Source organism: Varroa jacobsoni, unplaced genomic scaffold, assembly GCF_002532875.2.
Source record: "Varroa jacobsoni isolate VJ856 unplaced genomic scaffold, vjacob_1.0 scaffold_1424, whole genome shotgun sequence".
NCBI lineage: Eukaryota > Metazoa > Arthropoda > Arachnida > Mesostigmata > Varroidae > Varroa > Varroa jacobsoni.
Genome location: NW_019214326.1, coordinates 327,174 through 337,374, shown reverse-complemented (window position 1 = coordinate 337,374; position 10,201 = coordinate 327,174).

Genomic DNA, 10,201 nt, shown 5'->3' with positions numbered 1-10,201 from the left:
GATCTCTTCGTAAGATTCAGACAACGGTGGCGGCGGCGGCGGCGGCGGCGGTGGCGGCGGCAACGACGACGACTCCGTTCAGTGGCTGCCTGTTCGCCTCTTGCTGCGTTCGCGCTTCTCCGTTGTCGTCGTCTTCTTCACCGTTGTCTACGAGGCATCGGCAGCTACGACGGCGTTCGTGATGGAGGCAGGAGCTCTTTGCTGCTCGACTCGGCCCCGTCTCGATGCTGCTTTCAACGATGACGATGCTGTTACCGCTGTTTTTACTGGCGCACTTTGCTTCGCTGGTTCGTCGCGAGCGACGGTTCGTGCTTCGCGACGGACGCCGGTGCTGCTGACCAAATCTCGTGTCTAGCTACCTGTACAGCTGGCCTTCAGCAATGGCAAACTGCAGGACACCCGCAGCATGGCCGTGGCCAGCTAGAAGCTAGCACACGACGGAAAACAACGTGACGAGTCCGGCAAAAGCGACGCATGCTGCTGCTGCCAGCAGTACTTATTTGTCCCGGCACTACTTGTACGACAAGCGCTGCTAATCTTGATTGTTACCGATACCACCAAGCAGGCATCGATTAGCTAGCCATCCAGTGAGTTAGTCGGTCAGCCAGAATAGACAGGCGATAACTTCGCGTCGCGCAGCGCACGAGCGGCGTCCAACTTACCGGACTGCACGTTAGTGGCGTGCAAATAAAGTTGCCGTTGTTGCTATTGCAACAGACAATCAGGGATTCGGGGAGACGTGCTTATTCTGAAGTCATCCTCATTTTACTCGGGGCACGAAATTGCGCTGATAACAATGGTGACAGGATAGCAAAAACAATAGTGGGCAACCTTCGTATGTTTTGGTCATCATGCAAAAATACACTATGAGAAGATCACCAGCGGCCAATGATGACCGACTGTCGGCTATATCGACAACGATGATTACCACACGATAGTTGAACATATCGTTTGTACTTGGAAAATATGTATTTCGCAATACGACGATGCCAAGATTCGCGTGAGAAAAGCTAGTATTTAAAGACGACAAAAAATCTATCAACTAATCTGTATGACGTGCGCGCTCTGATCGCGTTTGCTCGGTGCCCAAATTTGTACTACCTTCGGTGCCGTCAGCGAAATCGATTGTCACCGTTGTGAATAAGGCAGCGGTGGCGGTAACGATGACTGCGATGGTTGCAGCGGAAAATCGGTTGTTGGGCTGGAATACGCGGCAAACCCACGTAGATTCGCCTGGGCAGCAAAGAGCATCAGATTAACAGCGTAATATAACAATGTATATAATAATATCAATCCACTAACAATAGCAGTCACCAAAAACTATAACATTTAACGTAATTGCAGTGAACCTGGGGTAGTGAAAATTAACACGATGACGTGTCTCTATGTCCCTATGCATGCACAATGGCGGGTCTTCTATATACCTGCGCCTCATTCTATAGAGCACTGTCTGGAAGATAGACATTGAAGTTCGGCTCCTTGCATGGCTGATAAAACGAACGGTAAAGACAAGTTGGTGTCGTCCAGCAAGGCTTGAATTTCGCTGTCGGTGTTATTCTTCCGACTACCGATAAAAACAAGAAAAAATAACACGGGAGCGAGGGATCGAACTGAAGTTCGTACTACATCACATTACCAACGTCGACCCAGCCATCCCCCGCACAGCGTTTCATCACGCTAAAGCATGAGCGCGCGTCGAAATGGAAGAGTAACGCGTAAATGGATACAAAGCAGCACTGAGAGACAATTTAATCGGATAGCGCTGCGCGTCAATTACAGACGAGAGTGCAAAGGTGAGAATTTTGCCAGTCTCACGTTTCGCCTCGGTTTCGCCGGTGTTTACTGGCCATCATCGCCAGCTTGAACCAATCATCGCTGGTCAGTCGGTTGGTCGCCATGCGATGCGGCACCGATGAGCTGAAGATCCACTAAAAACGAGAGTTTGTTCCGAACGGGCTCGGGGTTGTACCCATCAATCGACCCACTGAAGGGAACAGAGAGTTCGATTCGGGCACAGCACCGCTGCGATGTAGTAGTGTCTCCGTGCTCATTACAGTCACCGCGGCCGTCGTTGTCAGACAACACTTGTCGGACTAGGCTGCTGCGGCGAAAACGCAGCCGATGTACCCGCATATATTAATTTGGCAAACCCCTTAGTTCGACCCCCGTTGCTGCGATGAGCGTTCACTGTTTAAAATATATTCACTGGCTCGGACGAATCTGCATTATCAGTTAAACGCTTAAGAGCTTTTTACCTTTCACTTGCGTCAAGAGACAGACAAGCTACTAGCAGGATATACTGTTGTTCTATGGCCTTTTACTACTTATAGTCAGTAAAACAGAAAACAAATAATTTAGGAAACGGCAAACCAAGCCGTGGATAAAAATGATTTAGGATTTAGATTCCTCTATATATGTATGACTTTTCATAAGTGCAATAATAGCAATGATAAAGGAAAAACCCAGGCGCAGGAACTCTATCTAGTCGTCCTTATTACGCATATCTATTCAAACTTCAATATCGACAAAATAGCGTAGTTACTAAGTGCTCATTATAGCTTAGTGGGCTAGCAAATCTTCCTGGCCTGGGTTCGAACCTGGCCATAGACAGACAGACAGACAGACAGACAGAGAGACACACGGTTCATTTTATGTTTGCAGGAGCCAGCCGTCTGACGGAACGCCTAACGGCGATACCGGACGTAAGATTCGAAACGTAAAGAAGCAATAGGCAGGTTGTTTGTTGCAAACTAACAAAACACAGCGGAATCAATTTGCATCAGGCAGCTGCTTCGCTGACAACCAGCGGCGTACGCCATCAATTCCAAATATTTTTTTCCTTTCCTGTTTTCTAGCTGAACCCGTCCCCTACACCCGCGGGGCTAGTAATACCAGAGAATACAGGCGGGTAGCTGATGCTTACGGTGCTGCTGCTTGAAGGAGCTTTTTAGTCGGCTGTCTGGTCTCTTGGCTACCCCACCGCTCAAGAACCGGGACCTCGGTGATTCTGGTGGCACGCGTGAGACCGGCGTGGGAAAGTAATCCTGGTACTCGTTCTGGCATCAGCGGCAGCAGTAACAGGAGCACCACAATCAACGGAGCGACCAGAAAAGCTCTTGGGGCACCATCGCCGCTCACGCGGCTGTTGCTCCCGCTGGACCGCTAACTGCACCAGCATCATCATCATCAACAACATGAGCGGCAGCGACTCGGGGACTAGTAATCTCCGCCGCGGCAGAAACCGGTGGAATGCATTGCCTCAGCATAACTACGGCTGTTGCTCACGCAGATCGCTTGCCTGCGACTCTGCCTCTGCGCGACCGAACACTGGCCGGGGTCGACGCGGCCTGTGCTCACTCGTGGTGCATACATGCATGTACATGCATCACGATAGAGTCCGTTGCGGCAGAGATATGGCAGCAATCCTCATTGGTGGATGCGAATAGGCGACAGCCATGATCCATAGTTCGGTTCACATGGCGAGCGAATGCTACCACTACTACCACGATGGGGTAGTGGGGTAAAGTAGCAGTCTTCGTTGTGGCAGAACAACTGTCTGTAGTAGTAGTAGTAGTAGTACAAACTCTGAATGTTCTACGGGTTGAACGCCATAGCGAATGCCAAAGCCGAGGAGCGCTGTCGATAGCGAAAGAAAGCCAGGTAGACAATATCGTAGGCAGTTCGGTTAGGACTAGGCAATGCCCACCGAGCGCTGTTGAAGTTCGAGACAGAAGTGTGTATGACCCGTACGAACTGGGGTAGTATAATAGATACGAGAAAGGCGGATAACCGACTGACCGGGCTTTCGGAAGGGGGGAAACAGCTAACTGGGTCGCTGTTACTTGTTGCTCATTGCCAGTAGCTGTGATAGTTGTATTAAGTCGCAGTCGCGGAGCAGCCACCTAACCCCCTACAACGAAGTAGAGAGTGTCTTAAATGAGCGGCACTGTTCGCATAGTCTGTGGGGCTATTGCTCCGATAGACTACCGCTGTGCCATAAAGCTGGATGGCCGGCACGGGCCACTGGCCATTGTCTGTTTCTCTGGCTCCGTTCGACTGAGCCGTTCTCTACATGTATGTAGCTAAATTATATAGTGGTCTACGTGAGCCTATGACCATGTATAGCTTTCGTCCTGGCCTGGGCTCATCTTTCTTACTGAGCGATAGGTGGAGTAGTTCCGTGGCTAGGCCAGCTCGAGTGGTCACCTGTACGCACGTGATCCCTTATACACACACGCGCGCATTCAGAATGCTCGGAGGCATTCTGAAATTCTGAATAGGATCTAAACCGGAGAGCCGAACTAGCTCACACCAGTGACTCGAGTTGCCCGAGGTAACGTATAGCTCCACAATGAGATCAGAGTAACAAGGTCAATTCAAGCTCAGATGCCCCCAGTATGAGTGTTGGCCGCCCAAACATGAAAGCTCACAGCGAGTCCTGAACTTGGGAGGGGGGAGATGCGGGGGGGGGGGTGAAAAAAACAGACCTACTAGCAACGAATGTCCTGGGCGATGATGTCAGAGACAAAATGACCAGGTCCCTTCAGGTTGTCCGATTGCGTTAGATAATTTGACGCCGAGAAAAGTACAGAGTATAACAGACAATTTAAAGTTGACGATCCCAACATTGAACTACTTAAGTTCATCCCTAATGCACTACTATTGCTTAACGCTATAGACTGGCGTAAATGTAACCGTACCAAAATAGAAACATGCATCTATTCTGTATATGTTAGCCTGAGTCAATGACGGCCGTATGCAATCTAGCTTTTTGTTGACGGTTATTTTCGCATTAGCCTTTTCTAGAGCTGCCATACGTCTGTCGCTAATGGCGTTGCGCGTCGTCGAGCAAATACACAGAACGAGCAGCCCCCGACGCGTGGCGCTAATTACGCCGCGTGTATCATAGAAGCAAAGGGGTACAAAGCTATCGACCATCAGCAGCCCTATGCCATATACGTGGGTCGGTTTGTGGCATTGTAATATCAAGCTTAAAGAATGACCTGATTTTTATCTTTGATGATGAATGATTTTATGTTTAGCGTAAGCCTAATCGAAAAGGCGAACGGCCGTAGAATTGAGTAGTCCGTCGAGGATGGTCACTAGACTCGTCTGAGATCCAATCTATTGTATCAGAAAGATCAGCTGGCTAACTACCGTTGCTTACCGTTGGTCGATAAAGACTCGTTCATCGATCTGTCGACGATGATAACGTTGTCGTTGACAATGTTCCTGTTCGTTTCTGTTTCTATGAATGTGATTAATGGTTAACAATTGTCCCTATTTTCATCTGGTCGCTTGCTGCCTCTATTGCCATTAGTTGGGACTGCTACGGATAGTAGCATTGTAATGGCCGGCTTTGCTTAATCATTCTGAGACTAGATCGGTATCACCTTCGGGTCGAGAAAGGTCAGATTCGCGGCACCCGCTACTGGCTTTTAGCCAGTGTAATGGCGTCAACGGCATGAACAATAGACGCACATGCCCCTCGAATCGACTACGCTTAATGGCAGTTATGTCAACACAACGCTGCGGTCCTACTCCGGGTATAGGCTCATTGTGATGAATATGCCTAACACGAAAAACGGAGTGGTGTGCACGCGTGTGCGTGTAATAGCTCCCTAAGCTGATTAGGATTCTGATGACTTGCTAAAACACCAAATTACATCACGCTTCCATGAAATATGTTCATTGATCTGCTTGCAAGTCGATGCTTTTTTTTTTTCAAAAAATCGGTACAGCCTTTCATTTGTACGTGGTACGTATCAGATTAGTGTAGATAACTTGCGTAACGTCAAACTGGCTTTTGTGTGGAAACAACGAATTACCCAGTAACAAGCCGACGGCTAACAAGCGGCGCATAGGCAACGATCTGTGCTCGTCTCACTTCCATTTACTCGTTGTAGTCATTGTGTATGAATTAATTGTGAGCTCGTTCCTGGCACGCGAATAGGGGCCCTCCCATTTCGTGATAGTTGTAACTCTAAACAGATAGATATTTTTGCCTTTGCTGATAATAAGAACGTACTGTGCTCTTTGTCGAGTAACTTAGACGCCTAACAACCGCAACATTGAAATATTAGATTGAACAAGTTACCTTGACAGGGTATTTCCTTAGCGACCTTCCCTTAGCGTTCGACTACCACTCTCTCCGCGCAAGCTACCACCCAATACCTAATCAGAATCTCACAATGTACGCAGTAGTGTCCTTTTAGATCTTTCGACGCTCCACGATCGTGACTATTATGACCGCCAAGCGGGAAAATTGTCCAGACTAAAAATGCAGAACCACTGTTATCTAGCCAAATCCACTACTACTTAGAAAACAATATCATTACCTATTCCAGCCAAACGTTCTCTATGATCAAGCAATTACAATTGAGTTTTTCGTGTTCAGCCCGACAGTATACATCGCTTTTTATTTGCCTTTCTATTCTTTGACTCCATTCTATTCTAGCCGCTGTTCCTGTGAAACAGTTTTCATATGTACAGTTGTTGCTTTAGGAGCTGATAGCGGTCGACAGCGGCCCTTTTGTCACTCTAGTAGGCACTACGGCGGGCGACCCGACGCCGCTACTCTTTGATGATAGGTGCTAATGGATTAGAATGACAACGAACTAGTGGGTAGTTCGTTGCAGGCATTGCAAGACGTTTATCTGCCTCGATATTGACAACATTTTGTCAGGACTCCTATCGCTGTACTTATTTTCGTTGTTGTTGTTGTTGTTGCTGCTGCTGGAAAGCTGTTATCGTTGTCTCGTTAGCGTCTTCTTGGCGGCTGTTGTTGTGGCGTTTGCGGCCGCTGGCTATTGCCTCCGTCCACTCTGCCGTTCCGGCATTCTACACGCCGCTGGCAGTGTTGTTGCTGCCGTTGTGACGATTTGGAAGAAGACGATGACGTGCGGCTGCCTCGCGCCACATCGGCTGTGACTCGACCGTCTGCCACGTCCGTTCATCCGTGTGCCGGTAGCGACCGTGGGAACGAGTACTCCGACGCTCGTCTCGGCTGCCGCCCCGCTTCATTTGCTGTGACGCTGACGATTGGTGATTCTCTTTTTGCTCATCCACCGCAGCGGACCGCGATGCTGTTTGGCCCATCTGTATTAATTCCTGGCTGTATCGCTGTACGTCGCCTCTTCTCTGGGGTCGTGTGTGTGTGTGTGTGTGTGTGTGCGCGCGTCTGTATGTATTTGTGAGCGAGCGTTACGCGTGTGGTTGGTCTGTGTGTGTTTGTTTGTGCGTACGTATGCTGTAAATAAGTCAAGATCTAACTATGTATCTGCCGCCGCTGCGGTCTTCACGGCGTCGACTTGCGACTGACTACGCTCTGGTGGTTGTTCTCGATGTCGTTGCCTCATCTACGTTATTTTGATGCGTACGTTTGTACAGTTATATACGTGTCATATATAAAAGGGTATGTGCACACCGTGAGAGTTTAACTGTAGGTATCTTTTGCGTCGTCTCCCCGACGATGCAAACCGACCCAGCGAAAGACGGCGATCCGATGGCAGAACAGTCGACAAAAGCCGATTCACCAGCCAGTGAAGCACTGCGGTGCGTCCGCGGCCCGCTCGAATCTATGAAATGCGCGAAATCAATGGCAGCAGCAGCAACGTGGAAGAGTAAGTGAGTGACTGAGTAAGACAAAACGGCAAAAATTGAACAGAATGTGTTCGAAGAGTCGAAACCAGTGACGTGTTATTGCGGCTGATTAAAGCGCTGTCGTCTGCTTTGAGTCTCGTAACTGTACGCGGTTGTTCTTCGCTGCTTATGGCTATTCAGCGATCAGCCGACGGTGGCAGTGGTGAGACAAGAAACGCTGTTCGCGGTTAGCGTTTACCGTCGACGGGCGACAGAAAGCAGACGGGCGTTTCTCAACGCCGAGTCACACAACGACACGCACATACAGGCGCCCTTTTCTTCTGTCTCTCCCTTTATCGCTTATTCGCTCATGTGCGTATCGCACGTCAGAGACAGACTGAACAGAGATATGGACGGTAACAGATCAGACGGCGAGAAGATCAGAGACGATCAAGCACTGGCACCGTTGCATCGCCGCGGATAGTCATGGAACAGTGGTGTGAAACATATATACAGCATCGGCAGGCGACGCAACAACCCACCAAAAGTATAGATGGGTTAGGGGAAGACAACACAGAATAAAGTTAGTTAGTGATACTGATATGCAGAGGGATTTGTAGAGAGGAGTCAGATGGACGACAACGGCAGAGTGTTAACACTGTCGATACTGCATAGGCGGCTCGTCTCGTATTGGCTGCCGCCGCTGCTGCTGACGTTGACGCTGCTATGAGCGGTAGGAATCGAGGTTCGTAGTGACCCTGCTACCGCGGCTCACTGTTGATGCCGGCGACAGAATCAGGCTGCGGCACTTGAGCCCGCTTGATTAGTCATCGCGTACTAATGGCAGCGGTGCTGGCGATGGTAGCCCATGGCCCGTGGTCGTGTCCAGCGGCGATCCGTTAATTCGCCGTCCACGTTCCCACACTTCTCTCCGTCTTCCCTCTTTCTTCCACAGAGAGAAGAAGACGAAAAGGAGTAACAACAATAGCGGCGGCAGCAGCAACTCGAAAATCTGTTCGTTTCATCTGGCTGTGCGTCAATCTATCTGCTTACGTGCGCTCATCTGAAAGCCCGTGATTGACCGATGGATGCCTGCTCGCTCGCTGGCTGGCGTTGGCTCGGCGGGTGGTTGAAGTCTGTAGCATCAGCGTAAAGGCGGTGCTGCTGATGACGATAACAACGTCGACGATAGCAACGACATTGAAGACGCTGCATTGGCAACGTGGCCTGCCGCGCATACGTGGAAAATTACTGTTCTTCATACAATTATCACTGATGCCAACACAAATATAGAACGGACAAGCATTAGCAAGGGACGGGCTGGCAGACAGGCACGCACGTATACACAACACACGATGTTTCGCAAACACGCCCGCCTAGACGTACACTCAGTGGCGTTCAGATAACCTATGCGTGAATGAAAATAGGACAGTGTCACTTAGAGTAGATAGCAGAGGGCAGATCTATAGATCAATCGACCTAACGGTCCAAAGTCCGATTTGTTCGGACGCTGCCTATTTGAGTCAGGTTGTCACATTGAGACTTACTCAGGCAAGCCACTTAACATGCCGCCGTGTCAGACACGAGTCAGGGAGCTGCGCAGACTGAACAGAGAAGTTGCCGTTAGAATATCGGCATGAAGTGTCCGTACGTACGTACGTGCGTGTGCATGTGTGTGTACGGTTCCATGTATGGGTCTATGCATGTAGCTGTGAGTTTGCGCAACGAGAATTTAGTAACTGAGTGCCATCCCTTATAGCATTATGTGTTCATATACGGCGTATCCATGCGTTTTTATCTGTGATGTTTCATGTTGAGCGTGTGTGTGCGTGCATGCGTGCGCGCGCGCGCGCGCGAGTGAGCCCAATGGACGATCGACCCTGTGCAATTTTGAGGCGCGGTGGCCTGTTAATCGCCAGTCGCATAATTCTCTCAGGCTCGTTCGCCATTCAGTTGTCCTAATATTCGCTCGCAATCGTTCTTCGACGCTCGTCGGCGATCGGCTGACACAACGAACGGGCTGTAATCGTCATAGGCAGGCGTCTACGGCAGCAGCAACAACGAAGAACGAAGTTGCAGAAGAGGAAGATCTGGTACGGTTGTGATTATTACGAGACGTTGTCGGTCTGTCGCTCATTTGATCGTTCGCCGTTCAAACGAGTGGAACAGAACGCAATTCGACAACAATCACACACTAACAGACACACAGACTACCGGTGTAAGGAGAAGACCAAAGACGACGAAATTATAAGAAGAGTCAACAAGAATAAAGAACTTCGCTATGAGGCGGCCGCTGCTGTAGCCGAGACTACTCCAGTCGGTGCTGGTTGAACTGCTGCCGCCGTCGCCGCTGCTACTACTGATGCCACGGCCACCGCGGCTACTGTCGTTGTGAAGAGCAGATGGACGCGCGCCACGCAATCCGCCACCCGCCCGCTCGCTCGCTCGCTCGCCGGCCTGCCAGGCGCTAGCTGCTGTGGCCTGCCTGGTTTGCTCGTGCCGTGGGAACCGACTCAACTCTCATGTCGCATGTGCAACATTGACCTCCAGGCACACACACAAGCCAGGCTCGCTTAATCGAATGAACCGGTTGGATCTACTGGCTATTGGCGTGACAGGG